Here is a 15,895-nt window from a genome sequence, read left to right as displayed (position 1 = left end):
TCTAAAAAGAGTGCAGAAGCTCAGAAGGGAAGGTGAACTTTGAGAAACTTACCATAATTAACCTTTTTTTTTTGATGTCAATGTTATTATCTTCAGCTTCACAATAGTTGATCGAGAAATAGTGATCGAAATTTGCAGAATATTTATGCATACGTATATTTCTCTTTGCACAGAACTTCTCTGATGACACGGAGTAGCTGCTAGTTTTCACAGAAGGTAACAAGAATTAGTGATATTCTTGCCCTTTGAAAAGAGGGAAGGTAGTGCGCATTTTATCTAAAAAAGGCTGAAAGGGACTTTTGGGCTGATATATTCCAAATCTCTAGAATAATATGAAATCAAACAATCCCTTTTGTAAATTGCTGAAACTTTGCCTTAAAATACTTCGACCCTCCCCCCACCGGTCTTTTACCGAAAACCGGCTTGACAGTCTCATTTTTGTGGTTAAAAGCCTTCTAATTCCCAAGCACAGCAAAGATAATTTATGGCTTTGTCTTTGTTCACTGTAGTCTTTTAGTTTAAATAGCTATATTATCTTATTGATCCTGAAAGAAAAAACAGCCTTGATACATTTTTACAGAGAACATCTCAACCTTTGATTTGTTTAAAAAAAAAAAATCTAGCTACTGTTACTTTTCACATAAAAGGCATCCACTTCTGTGGTGTTCCTAGCAGACCTGCTTTGTCTTTGTTTCTGTATCCATTTTGTCTGGACATGAGCAACTATGATACTATGGATTTCACCAATGATTCGTACAATGGCACTATTATTTCATTCTCTCTTAGTGGGGATATCCTTGCCTTTTTCACCGACACGTCACATAGCTTTCATGTGATTGACCACCACATCCAAGTTTATGTTTATGCTTTGCACTCTTGAATTCCATTCCATTTCTATTACTTGGGTGCTCAAGGTCATTCAACTTTTGTACTAATCCCCTCCTTGTTAGTCTAGCATTATGAAACTTTGGTAAATGCATGTGTTTTATCCTACTTTCTGTTTCTTTCAAAATGTATTCTTAAGGTTCAGACATTACTGAAGTATAATAAATGGACCTTTGTTGACTCTGACACTTTTCTGTCCTGAAGAATAAGTACTGTATGTCTCAATGCCCAGTTCTTTGGCTCACCATTCAACTGTCTATAATTTTAAAAACTTTTGATATCAGACCTGATTTCTCATATGCCAGTTATTACAGAGCCCTTTAAGGTTGTGATCATCCTTACGCTCACATCTGGCTGGAACACAGCTGGTCCCAGATTTGATTATATGTTGAAGTCCTATTCTTTTTCATGGTCTCATTTCCTGCTAGCAATCCTGTCTTTATGGTCAGTATAAGTACTCTTATTAAGAGCTAAGGCCTATGTCTATTTTGATCTTCAATTTGCACTCAATCATTGATGCATGGCATAGTGATTCTTTGTTCCGTGATCTCTTTTCCAAAAGAGATTTGTATCTGACAAATCTTTTTCTATTGGTTTTAGGATTTTTTTTTTCAAATATGCAATTTAGTTTTGCTTTTGGAAGTTCTTAATTTGTCTAAGTATATCTTGACCTTTTAGACACAGTTTGGAGAACTATCCTCAACTTTCTTCTTACCTGCAATCTCCAGAGAGTTTTTATAAAGTCAAGCACAAGACTTTGAGTACTTTTCATCATCCATTTCCTTTCACTTCTCAGTTCAGCAGATTCTCACACCCTGACTACTACATTTAGAGTGATCTAATTCAGAGTAATGAGAGTCCAGGATGTTAAGATATGATTATATGCATGAAGATATGTTTGTGGGGTCTGCAGATGTCCTATATCAACTCTAACAGTAAATTTTACATTTTGGAGGAGGGGGGTAGGAAAATATAGAATAGAAATAAGGAGAGATAGAGAAAAGGAAATAAGAAAAGGAAGACTCTCCTACCGGTTTACTATGAAAAGAAGCAACAGGATGTCCCAGTTAAGAGACCTCCCATGCAGTAGGTGGTACCCAATAACACTTTTGTCATTATAACTATATGGTATTCATCATGACCATTTCAAACTTTCCCCTCCTTCCTTGTCCTTTTTGTTCCCCCTGGTTATGACACTATCAGAATTGGTTGGAATGTACTTTGATAAGGGACAGGTGTCACATACTGACTATTAAACTTTGTGTATGCATTACTGAGCAATACTGATTGGATATTTAAATGACTTACCTGCTTTGATATGAACTGTCTCTTGTTTTCCCCTAATGTAAACTAAAAGACACCAAACAGAAACTAAAAGTGACACCAAAGTGGTAGAAAATGGACAGAAATGGGGGAAGAAGGGGGGATTATCACTGTTATTACTCAGTTACTTCCAGTGTAATCCTGCCACAGCAACACTTCCGGGAACTGCAGATACAAGTTTGCAAGATCAACAGCACAAGGGAAAGGGAATAAAACTGCCACAGAGGCTCTGGAAAACATTGCTTGAGTGAAAGGTTGCAGAGCTGCAAGTGAGAGGCAGTCTGCAGAGCTGCAGAGGGAAAGTCCTTAGTATAGCAAAGGATAAGGCAGCAAAGGCAGCAAGGAAGGCAGCTGTTTGCTACTCCTATGGCATCCCCTTTCATATCCTGTATGAGTAATTTACCAGTACTTATTTTATAGCCTAGGCTGATTGCATTCCTTTGCATTTCTATATATAAAAAAATGTTTTTTCCCTTATCTCATCTATTACCTCATGAGTAAATTTTTCCCCTTTTTTCCCCTTATCTCATCTTACCGTACTAGCTAGGTAAGACACAACTCTGTATATGAGTCGCTTCTGTTCTCATCGATATCAGGATATTCTTCTATTCTGTTTTCTTACTATTTATTATTCCTTTATTTATTGCTATATCTGATCTTCATGTGATCTTCCTCCATGTGCCTGCTAAACTTGCTTGTGAATTTGTACAATTTTCTTTCAAGTGTATACCACCCCCCTTTAAACATCTATTTTTTCCTTTTTTACTAACAGTTCTATTCTTATTACTAGGAGGTACATTCTCCTAGTCCCTGCTCTATGAACACATCTCATTTGTTCAACATTCCAACAACTTGCTGACTACTACCTAAAAATATGTTATTTTCATTTTTTCCTATAAATTATTTTCAAAATATTTTCAGAAATTTATTTGCCTCTGTTGCTCTGTTTTATTCCTTATCAATTTTATAATATTTGATTCATTTTTTAATGATTTCCACAATATCTATGTTTAATAACTGTAACTAGAGTCTATATTCCTCTACATTCTTTTTTTTTCCAATAAATTTTCACTTTTACTTCCACTTTACTCTTGCTGAATTTTGTTAAATTCAAACTTTCTATTTTGAAAGTTAAGCACCTCTGCACTTATGTCATTCCCACACTTTTTAAAATGATCATTTAAATTTATCAGGATGCCTAAATTCCCAGGGTCACCCAAATTTCTCTTCAATAGCTTCAATAGCTAACTGATTACCAGGTCTATGGTACCTCATGAAATACTCCATGAGCGAACAATATGGAACAGCATTATCTTTGTTTCTTGAATATTTTCCTTGTCTACTATTGTTTCCCAGGTGGTTTAGTCATTTTAATCCCCAATGATACATGCTTGTCCTCATTTTATGATGTTTATTCCAACACCGCATGTTCCCTCATTTACCTTAACCACAATAGTTATGCCTGGGGCAGCCAAAACACTAGCATTTCTTTCATAGGGGAAAATGCCAACCAAGGAAAATATGAATTATGAATTGCCACAGCATATCAAATCAACGTTCTTTCTTTTTTTTTTTCCAAAATCTTTTCTTTGAATACAGAGAATAGCAAGATTTTCAGAGAAAAGTAAAAAACAAAATCCACATGATCACTTAAGACACATCACTGTTTTTTGTTGTTGTTTATTTTTTGTACTTTTTTTTTCCAATTCAGGAAATCAGCAATGAAAAACATCTTAAAATAAGAAGATATATGTCTTTTGAGTACCTATGATACTTATTTTATTGTACTGAATTCCAGACAATCTTATTAGTTATAAAAATGCTAAATCCTTTTTAAAACCCTCCTCTACTTTGTAGCATCTTATACCAGTGTGTTCCACATTTAAGCATTTACTGTGTAAACTAGTGGTTCCCAAACTGTCACCCACAGACCACACTGCAGTCATATCTGTGATCTATGAAAGGTGATTATGTAATGAGAGGGTTATCTGCAAAAAATTCCTGAAGACTTAGCTTCACTTAATGGCCCCAAAATGTGTAAACACATTCTTCTCTTTGTTGTTTTAAATGTAATGTCTAAAAAATGTGTTGGATGTTTCTTTGCCCTTTCATTGTGAAAAAAATAACACAGACTTGAACAATATCTTTCTATAAGAATAATTTTGTAAATGCTTCTCTTGTTATGTCTTATTTATGTCTCATAAATAGATCTTTCCTAGTCTACAATCTTTGTAATTGCCTTCTGTTATCTATCTTCTTAAGATATGTGATCAAAAAAAAAACACAGCATTATAAGAAAACGTTAAAGTTATAACATTTAACTGCAGCATTATTAGCTGTTTCACCTTTGCAGTGAATTGTATTTCTTCTGAACACCACTGCATAATGATCATATATTTACAGTGTTTGTCCAAAAGATTCATAGAACTTTACTTGAGTGGCTATGTTTAATATAGAAGCCATTAACATCTCTGACAAATTAAAATAATCTCTTCCAATCCTACTCACCCTCAACTTTCCATTCACAAATTATCATGTCACTGGGTTGCCTGATTATCCACATATGTTACTTGCTGAAATACTACTCACATTAATCTATGAAATCTATGTCATTCACACTTTTGCTGCCTTACTTAATATCTTCACTGAACTTCAGAAATTCTGAAGTAAGATCCAATTAATTATGAGACATAAGATTCAATTAATTAGGAGAGACATTAATTTTATGAGAAATTATGAGTTTTAAAGCAGATAATTTTTCTACGATTCTATGAAATTAAAAACCAGAAGTTGATGCCTAAGTTATGTACCTTGGTTTCTCTGCTACAAGCTCATGAGTCACACGAAAACGTCAGTGACTCATTCTTGCGTTTCATAATGCAAGACAAATTTTAAAAGAGATACATTGACTATCTCCATATAAGTCAGATTTCTTTAGGAAATTTTTTTAGATACCAAATTGACTCTTTAGAAGATAAATCGGAAAGATTGTTTAGAAAACTAGGATCTAGGAAAACAGTGAGAGTAACTCAAGTTTATGCCTATGCCTTCTGCTAAAGATTATCAGATAGTTCCAGAGCAGGAAGGGTCTAAGGCAGACCCTAGCAATGAAAATTATATATCTATATTCTTTATACTGAAAGTAGAATGGATATTTTACTTTATCTATGAGACATTAGTTACTGTTGGCAAGTGTTTGGGCTGCTATCCAATATTTGTGAAATTGTCCACAAATTGCAGAAGTTCACAGTGGAAGTGCATTATTATTGGTTTGTATTCATTTTGAGCATCTGCTTAAAATGTTTTTTATCCATCTGATAACAAACCTCTCTCATGAGATGTGATTTACTCACTGGTCAAATGCCAAATCACCATCAAGAGTCAAGAGTAAATAATCTAAATGATTAGGTTTTACAATTTCAGGGAATGGATTTGATATCAAATAGTGAATACCATATGCCTCATTACCTCATTGTATAATTCCTGGAGTGTTTTCCAGAAATTAATATTATGCTATATTTTTATGATACAATTACTTTTTCTAAAAAAAAATGTAATCTTTGTCTCATATTTGGTGTATCTAAGCTTTAGTGTATTATATAGAACATAAAGAACAGAGATGTATATCTAGTTCATTACTGAACTTCTGTAAATAAACAGCATGTGTGCTTTAGGAAGAGCAGAAGAAAAGAAAAACAGCTACACTGTGGTACTTCCAGGTATAATCTGCTATCTGTTAGCAGTTTGTGGTTCATGGACTTCCTCAAGCATTGAAGATATCTTTGTATTTGATATTTTTTGTTATTTTTTCTTCTGTGAATTTGGCAATGAACTTTTTGAATATGTATCCACTCCTGTCATATAAACAATCACATGATGATGAGTTCTACAGTTTACATATGCTCAATATACTGTTTGCTAATAAGAACCTCTGTTTGTTTGTTTGTTTGTTTTTTAACTTGTCAGTTGATAAGTTCAAACATTATAAGATGCTGATGTGTGTTTTCCTAGGTTCATTGACTTCTTTCGCAGCAGTGAAAGTGCTCTTGCACTTTCTTGAAGGTCCGAGAATACATTAAAAACAGTAGGGGAAAAATCTTGGATCTTAGTTGATGCTTAAATTGCTTCACACTGAAAAAGTAAATCTTGTTTTTCTTAGATACTGTGACTAGATGAAATTTGTCCTTTTGATATTCACTTTTTGATATTAGTTTTTGAGCTAATATAAATAACCTAAAAGGGTTATTGTGAAATGCAACATTACAACAGCATTTTAGCCATTGAGATATCACTGGTACCTTTTGTGGAACCCTGCTGAAAATATTCTCATACTTGCAATTAACACCTTCAGCATCTGGGAAGTCTATTTTTTCAATGTAGGAAGCTTTTTGTGTGTAGGTCCTTATTTTATGAATGCTAGTTTTGTGGTTGTTCCACTGTGGGACAGTGGCTGCAGTGGTGGTTACTGTTTGTCTTCACTGCCCAGCCTGTCTTTTTTACCACTTATACAAGCAGCCTGATGTTGTGGTGGGGCTAGCAGCCAAAGGCTAGCATTTAAAATCCAATATACAGAAGGCAATTCTCTGCAACTGCTTCTTAACATATTAACCTATAATTAGGCCAGAGCCAACAAGCTAAGAAAGAGGAGCGGCTTGAAACAGAGCATTGAGTCAGATGGATAGTTCACAGTTTCAATAACCTTTCTGAAAAAGTTCACCTTTCCCTTCACCCATGTACTGAAAACTTCTATTTTGTAAATAATTTCTTCCTGCCTGTGCCCATCTGCTGGGCAGCAATATTTTAAATTATATTCAGTAACTTTCTACTAGCATGAGCTACGTTTAGGCACAGTGAACCTGGGAGGCACTGAAGTCAGTAGACTATCAGTAGCTATGCAAAAGATATCCTACTATTAAAACCTCCTATACCTTTTTCTCTTACCAAGAAAAAAAGGTAAGAAACCCTTGTCAGTGCACATTGGTATTACAGCTTTACAAAGATGCTTCAGTTGCTGAAGAGAGTCATCAGAATTGAAGAGAATTGACAAAGAGAATTGTCATGACATAACGGACTGATTGCTGTTGTGAGACATGGCATTATTGGTCGGAATATCTATATCCTCCCTGCTATGCTATGAAACTTTTACTTCTGTTCTTTTAATTATTTTTTAACACTGATATTTAATTGATATCATATTGGAGAACATTTTAAAGGGCGAGGAGAGAAATAGGTATCCAAGTAATAAAATACTAACCCTTGTCATTTAAAGTCTAATATTGTTACAACAAAAACAAAACAAAACAAAAACAACTATGTAACACAACTTGACTGTATTCTGCCCTTTATATATACGGTTTTTATAGCCAGGGAGGACAATTTCTCCTCAGTTTAGCGCAGTGGTATTATCCTTAAGTACCATGTCAGGCTGGTAGTAGGAGGGAGAGACATTGGAAGAAGATGAAAAAGGCAATGAAAGTAAAATACTGACGTATTGAAGAAAGTGAGATACCGAAGCAAATACCAAGAATGAAAGGAAAAGAGTAATGTGGGTAAAAAGACAAAAGGGAAGAAGGGTTCAGGATCAAAAGAGGAAGGGAAAGCAATGAAATGGGAAAGAATCGAAAAATCATTCTGGCAGGCAATGAACAGTGGGAACAAACTTGTGGAGAACAAATCATGGAAAATGTTTTTAAATAGCTAGCTAGGAAAAAAAACATTCATTTGACAAATGATGGTTGTTAGCGCACAAAATATAGGAAATTATGTTAATTCCTACACGAAAGCAAAACAAAACAAACAAAAAAACACAATATATTTTGAGTAAACTTAGTAGATTCCTCACATTCAGTAGTTGGTATGCAGCCATTCATGGATAGTTAAATGAGACTTCTAGAACTGCTTCAAAATGTAGCAGTCTTGCTTTGGAATTTTGCCTCTATCAAGAACAGATGGCTGTTTGCCAAATCTGAAATGCCAGCTGGCTTTTTTCAGGCTTTCTCTGAACACGATACCTTGAATTTTGACAGCAGAAATGTGTGTCTTGCTGTGGCTTGTGTTACCCAATGTACCAATAGATTGTGGAAAAGCTGAACTGCCACAGGTCTAAGGCCTGGGAGATATTTCTAAGATATTTCCAATATTGTATTGAAAACAGCAATCTAGTGAGGTAAGGAACTTGGTTAATCAGTTGGTTACAGGAACTATGAAACAGATAAGAAATATTTTCACTTGGATATTCTAGATAACTCTTCTTCATATGGAAATGTTCGCATTATAGTTTAAGTTTCTTACTTATTTTATTTTTTAAAGTAAGCTTAAAAATGTGAAGTCTAGTCATTACAGACCTTACAAATGCCAAGCCACCTTCTCTGTACTTCATGTTGCCCCCTTTATGTGCCATTGTCACTTTCTTAAATGTTGGAAGAAAATGCTTTCCTAGCCTTTTTTTTAAAGAAACGTACTTTTGATCATACATCTGGAAATAATGCATTATATAGCTTTCTTTTCTAACATGCATTTGGGGAATCTAAGAAATTTCAGTTATTTTTATAATGATTAGTTAAGTATAGATGTGAGTCCTTGCTGACAGGTCATTTTTCAAAACCTTATCATATGTCACTGAATGGGTGGTCCTGATGTTAGCAAGTCATTGTGAGGGGGAAATGTGGCCGAGAAGGAAAGACATGTAGAGTTAAAACTTGCCCAGTGTCAGGTGGGTCACCACATTAATAAGGTGGCTTTTTATTGTTATAATATTATTCTGAATATGTGATCTATTATGATTTCTACATAGTAATTCAGTCGTAAATTCATGTGATGTGAAATATTTTGTAGAAAAATGCCATAATACATGGATAATATGTCACCCACTAGTTTTCACCAAAGCCACCAGGATTGTGTGTCACACTCTTCCCCTGAAAAACTTTTAACCTAAGAAAAATTTCTCACTGAGAAATATTTACCCCAGGCATAAGTGTCTTTTAATAAAACACGCCTAATATATAGCCTGGTAAATTTGTGTGGGTGGCAATATATTCCTATTTTATTAACTATTTTCCGGAGTGCTATCATGAAATCTTTTAATTAAGACTAATGTGTGCTTATCAGTTCTATTTTAGAGTACAATACAGAAAACAAATGTTCAAATGTTAAAATTTTACCTTCCTAGTGTTAGATTAATTTTTAAAGAGACAGGAAATTATATGCTACTTCATGACAGCAGTGGCAGGCACTAACAGAGAACAGAAACATGACAATAGCTTGATTTGCTAGCAGCAAAGGACATACAAACTTTCTGTAGTAACTGAGGGACAGTATTGAATCAATAAGATTTGCACAGAGGAAACTCAAAGTCTTCCCCTTCTATCCATGAATTGGCATATAGGAAAGTTACATCTTCACATTCTCTTTTGTCTCCTCTCTGACGTGTTCAAAACAAACAAACAAACAAACAAAAAACCACACAATACACAATACACAATACACAAAGAAGAAATCTTCTGGTTGCCTGTCCTCTCCTGGTCCCCTAAGAGATCCAGATTGATATTCCAGTAGCTCTGCTGCATTTTGAACATTTCACAGCTTCTCTGCAGTCAGTGCGTGGTAAGCCCATTTAAAATGAATCCACATCAATTTCCTTTTCCAAAGAAAGCAAACTTTGAGTAAACTTTGCTGTCTACACTTTCTTCACTAAATTTCATAATGTCCTCAGGAGGACTAAGCCCAAAAAGACATATAGCTCACTAAATTTGCTCTCATATCAGTCATGTGGAAAGATACCAGGATTCCAACAGTCTCTTCCTCATCAGCAAAGACCTCTCTTTTTTTCCTCTTTTTTTTTTTAAGGCAAGAACAAACTGTAATGTAAAAATATTGCGATCCACACTTCTGAAAGTCTCTTATTTGCATATTTAAATATTGCTTCTTTAGGGAAAAAGAGACACTGGCACCATTGTAAGAATGTATGTTTTAATACTTGTACACATACAGATATCAATCTGTTTAAGGCAAGCTGGTTGAGGGACGCACACACACAATTGGCACAAAAGGAAAGCTGACCTTTCAGTATTTACCCTGGTCGTGTTTTCCATGGCACCCGCCTGGCTGACATTGGCGACACTGCTTCAGAAAGTGCCAATGGACCTTGCACATCTGAAAGCTTCTTTGCAAAATGTTTACTAGACTGCTTGCTTGAACTTCCTTTTTCTGGGCCCCCACATTCTGCAAGCGATTAATTATACTTTATAACATCAGCATTCAGAGGACAGATCAGGATTTTGGTGGGTATAACGTACTCCTTGAAACACGTTATTCCTCCAAAACAGCAGCTCAACTCCTCATGTCCCCTACTTCTGCTGCTTTAGCTGCAGTTGCTGCAGTTATTGATGCAGTATATTTCACAACCCTTGGCAAAATATCTCTGCTTTAATGGGGATTAGAAGAAAGAGAGAAGTGAAGAGCAGCAGGTTATGGAATATTGGTGAAATGGGACAGTCCTGGCAAAAAGGAATTCTATAGTAAACACCTTATTGTATTTTCTAGCCACTAGGGTACCTATACTGACAACCAAATGCAGGATTTTTTCAAGCATAACCTCTGCAACACCAGTAGAAAGAAGGCATATGATCCATATATCAATTTGGAAATATCTATACAGTCATTCTATGAGATAATGTAGGAAGTTAGGGAGCTGTAAAGGAGATCATTCCTGAGGAGGAGTTGAGTATGAGGTCCCAATACCACGTAGGTAAGTGTATGCAGTAACAAGTTTAAGATACTTGAGATAAAAGGCTGGGTCTTGCTCTGAGAGAGTGGGTATATGAGGTCCCATTGTTTGTTTGTAGAAAGACACAGAGGAAGCGTGGAAAAAGTCCAGGACTGGGACAGGAGGAAGTGGGGAGGAGAAACTGGTGTTCTGCCAACCTCATTCAATCAACAGTTGACAGCCTTAAGTTTAAAGAAGAAATGAGGAGTGAAGAACACCTCTTCCTGCATTACACACAACCAACGGAGCAGGAAGCTGTGGATGTAAGCAGTGGTGGCACTCCATCATGTCCTGGTGTCCCCGCCGGAATCGACTATTTTGTTGTTTTATAATCATATGCTTCTCTCCTTGATACAGCCAAAGAAAAGGTTCACAAGGCATTTGCTGCCTCAGAAAAGGAGCTGTGCCAGAGACCCTTACTTGATACTGCAAGACAATTTACCCAGTGTGGGGAATGAATATTTAGAGCTGCTAACAGTCAAGGCTACACATTGAATTGTAAATGATTGGCAAATAAGCTATTAATTAAAATAGAAATTGATTCCATCTTGTGGGATTTAAGGAGAAATAAGATTCTCACAAGGTCTCTTCTGAGCACTCTTTTAGTACAGCTAAAGGCAGTATTTTAATTTTCAAATAATCCAACCTTATAATTAAAGTTACATTTTTTACCACAAATTTTAAAATATTAATGAAACTTGAATAAGTCTGGCCAAAGTGCTGCTGGGCAAAATATAGAAATATGCTAATGAGTGCTTTCTTAAAAGACCTACTTATGAAAAGCCCGTATTCTCAGAGACAAAGTTCATAGGTTTAGTTGTCCTTTGTAATTCTAATTAAATCTTCTGTTATGAATCAATTTTTAAACCCTTTATTCCTTTCATGAGGTTGTTGAATCACACATTTAATTAAATTTATCTGTGAATTCATACAAAATATAATAATAATAAAAGGTAATAATCTTAACATCTTTGTTTTAAACATTGTGTTGATTTTTGCTATCTAGAATGAATTACTATTGAAAAGAGATGATAGACAGGACGGTAGAAATTAATTCTTAATAAAGTGATCACAACTGTCCATGCTGTTATAATTTGTAATGATCCTGTTCTTGCTTAACAGGATATGAGTAATTTCTACAGAAGAATAAATAAATTACTAACAACCTAAGATTAGAAAGCTGTCATAGAATATAACCAACACAAAATTAGAATTAAATATTCTTATTGAATTTTGAATAGTACTGTGTTCTGTGTGTTCCAGTTACATTATTCCCCCTCATGGGAAGCTTAATGTCCATGAGGAAGTAGATCTTCCTTCTATACTTTTAATCCTCCTTTTAAACACACAGCTTTTATGACCCAGGGTGATATGAGCCAACCAGAAGCTGAGTCCAAGAGAGAGTTAGGGCAGAGGATGTTGCAGGCTGAAACCAGATGTCCTAGGCCAAGATCACTCTGCAGTCCTGCAAGATGTCTGAATTTCTATGAAGGGAATTGTGTAAAGGAAAAAGCAGTCTATATAAAAGAGGATCTCCACATTCTGTTTGGTACTGCTTATGGTTTATAAACACATGCATTCATAAAAGGGGAACAACCTAGCCCAACCCTTCTGCCAATAAGATGGGCAAACATTTTGGTTTTGCACTTGCTCCCTGCTAGCTTTGGGGCCATGGTAATAGTACTTCCTTATGCTTCCCCTTTCCTTGACCAGTCATGCTTTTCTCCTCAGCTCACTTATAACTAAGAGGATTTGGAGCACTAAGATAGGAGGATATGGAGCAGTGATCTGACACCAGTTTTACATAATTTACAGCACTGATCATGCCACTTCTGTGCAACTTGTACCAATTCCTCTGTCCCCTTCCAGTTTCAAGGGGTAGTGGTGCTGCTGTGTTGAGGACTTCACTTGAAATCTCACTTTGCCAACATATGCCTTGTTGTAGCTTCACGCCACAGATCATTTTCATTGAAAAGTACTCTGGACTTGGTCTAGGGACGTTCTTCTCCATAGACTTCTATTGTCAATCATCTTTTCCCCTTTTCTTACTGCTTGCTGTAATTCATAGATGCTACTTTTTAACACCGACCCAGTTGACTTCAGAAACATGACATAGTTAAATCAATACATTTACTTTCCAGAGGGTAAATAAGCTATTAACAACCACCAAAACATAAAATGGAACAACCCAGAACCATTACAATTATGTTTTTAAGGCCCCAGAAAGTTAAATGCTCTATTCTGATTGGCAGGTAAGGATTTATACTTTGGTTTCTGCCCTCAAGCCTGTAGTTCTTATGATTCATATATATTAATTTTTAATTAAATTGTCAGTTTTTTTATATTAAAACTGTAAAAAAATAAATGTAGTTTATCATGAACTTTTGTTCAGAAGTTATCATAACAATAGCTACTCATCTTGGAGAAAAAGCGGGCTTGGGGAAAATGCTCTAGCCCTGTCTCTGAAATACTCCATGATCACAAGAGCAGCATTTAATGCAGCTAAGTTATTTTGTGGAGCAGATAGCTGGAGACAATAAAAACCACCAGCTATGTTCTCAGTCTTAATTCAAATCAATCAGCAACAAAGGGACTTTGAACAAAGTGTTTTTGAGACAGGACTGCAAACCCTCTGCTTAAGGCTTTAATTGGTTGGAGCTGTTTGGTTGTATGTGTTGAGTCAGGAAAAAAAAAAAAAAGACCTCATAACAAAGACCAGAAGGAAAATGAGAGAAGTAGATGGTTGTAAGCTTGGAAGTGAGCAAAGACAGAGAGCTAAACCCACAAGAAGATTAAAGTCTCCACATACCTGCCTCAATTAGTACTTTATTATTTCAAATACATTACTATTTTATTTCAAATACATTAAATATAAATATGGGTTCCCAGTGTGATTTCATTTTTCCAGATGTCTTCAGTATTTGGTTCAAAAGCATTCCTATACATCTTCCTGGCTGAAAGAATGCTTAATTATCTTTAGGAAGAGAAACGACAAGAGAGAACGCCAGTAATATACAGGTTGGGGGAGTCAGTCAGGCATATTCAGGCTCAAATCCTTTTAGAGAGAGCTGAGAGCTGTAACCAACTATTTCATATTTTGAGTCATTATGTCCTGTGATATTGAGTAAAAGGAGAAAAAGAATGCTTTTGTCTTTAGCTATATTCTGTAAACTACCATATTGATATGGTCAGTATTACATAGCCAGAGAAAATTTCTGCAAGAGTCTAATTCTTGTACATTTCAGTAGTTTTTCTGTTTGGCAAACAAAATAATTTTTAATCTTTATATATTTAAGAGGTAGCAGTAGCAAATTAACCAGTTTTGTACCAAAATTACAGTTTTTCTGTTCAAAGATCAGAATTCCCTGTGTCTTTCTTCTAGTATGTATCTTTAATGTAATTTAATTCATGACATTTTTCTTCTCAATGATAACTTGCCTTCTGAATACTCCAGCTCCCCAGTGGCCTTAGCTCTGACATTTCTCCACTTGTTACAATCTTTCTCTGATTTCATAATAGTTGCAGAATGTTAGTTGCAGATAACTCTTGTTCATCATTGATCTTGGCCAAAATTAAACTAAAAGGCAAGCTGTTCTTAATCTCAATAATAAGCTACGTAGAAGTTCCCCTAAGAAGAAATAATTGGCTTCAATCACTGTTAGGAAGCAAGAGGGATTCTTTCACAGCAATAAAATGATAATAAAATTATAATTCTGCCCTCATGCAAACATTGCATGCAATTTCAAAATATCTTTTTTAATTTTTGAAGGAAAATCTTCATGACAACTATTTATAATTTAGGCATAACAAGTTATGTCCAAATAATTATTCTAGAAATCAGCTTGCGGCTTTATTTCATGTATATCATGAATCTTTATAACCCAGTTTAAATGTGACTAGTTTACTTATTTTCTAAAAGACATTTGTGAGTACTTTTTCAGGCATTTGCGTGAAATAGCTGATGAAGTTGGTGCAGAGGAAAGCTTCTGCCAATACTTCTTGCCATCACAGCAATGGATAATATATGATAATGGAAAGTGACTCCTTTTACCAAAGACTAATAACTGTGAAGTGTTTTGTGTAGAGCCGTCTTTAAAATATTTTTTCAAGATTTTCTGAGAGACAATGAGAAATAGTAATCTTCTTTGTGAGCTCTGCTAATGAAATGCCAAAATTAATGAATATAACAATTATCCTTAAGATACTGCATTGTCTGAAGAAGTCCAACTTTTGGATGAACAGCAGGTTGTAAATCTGTACTAGCAAATGAATAGTGAGGTTTTTTTATGAAATAAAATGCTTTGAAATGCTACCCAAGGCATGCAACGTGCCTGGTACTTGTGTGATTTCTGACAGACATGTAGAAATTTGAGACATTTTTTAACCTGGTAAAGTGGCCATAGGAAAACATATCCCATTTAATTTTTCTTCAGTTCTGTCTCTGAATCACCAGTATAGCAGTGATCCTTCCAAACAAAATAAGTAAGTCCCAAAGTCCTCAGCAATGGACAGAGCCAAGACATTTTCAGCTGAAGAAACCCAACAATCAAAATATCTTGCAACATTGGATAATTTTGTTTTGGACAAAGGTTTCCCAACATACCCAGAAGACCACCAGAAGATTCACTTTACTTTTTTCATTGCTCTCGCCACAAGTCCTTTATGACAGTTTTTAAAATCCAACCAGGCAGAAAATCCAGAATCTGCAGTGGTAGTTTGGGCAAAAGCTTAAACAAAGATCTGTGCACAGTTTCTCCATATTAACCAACAGCCTGTACATGGATAGATTTACTTTCTCCAGGTCAATGCTTATTTAACTGCAAAATGGAGGGATTTCAACAAGTCACATCACAAGAACAAATCAGTCTACTGCACATCATGGTGGGAAATGTATTCTGTCTAAGTCTTCCATCTTTTGTGGAA

Source organism: Tinamus guttatus, unplaced genomic scaffold (genome assembly GCF_059628265.1).
Source record: "Tinamus guttatus ecotype Peru unplaced genomic scaffold, ASM5962826v1 Tinamus_guttatus_pri_ptg000086l, whole genome shotgun sequence".
Lineage (NCBI taxonomy): Eukaryota > Metazoa > Chordata > Aves > Tinamiformes > Tinamidae > Tinamus > Tinamus guttatus.
Note: the sequence above shows the minus strand (reverse complement) of the source record.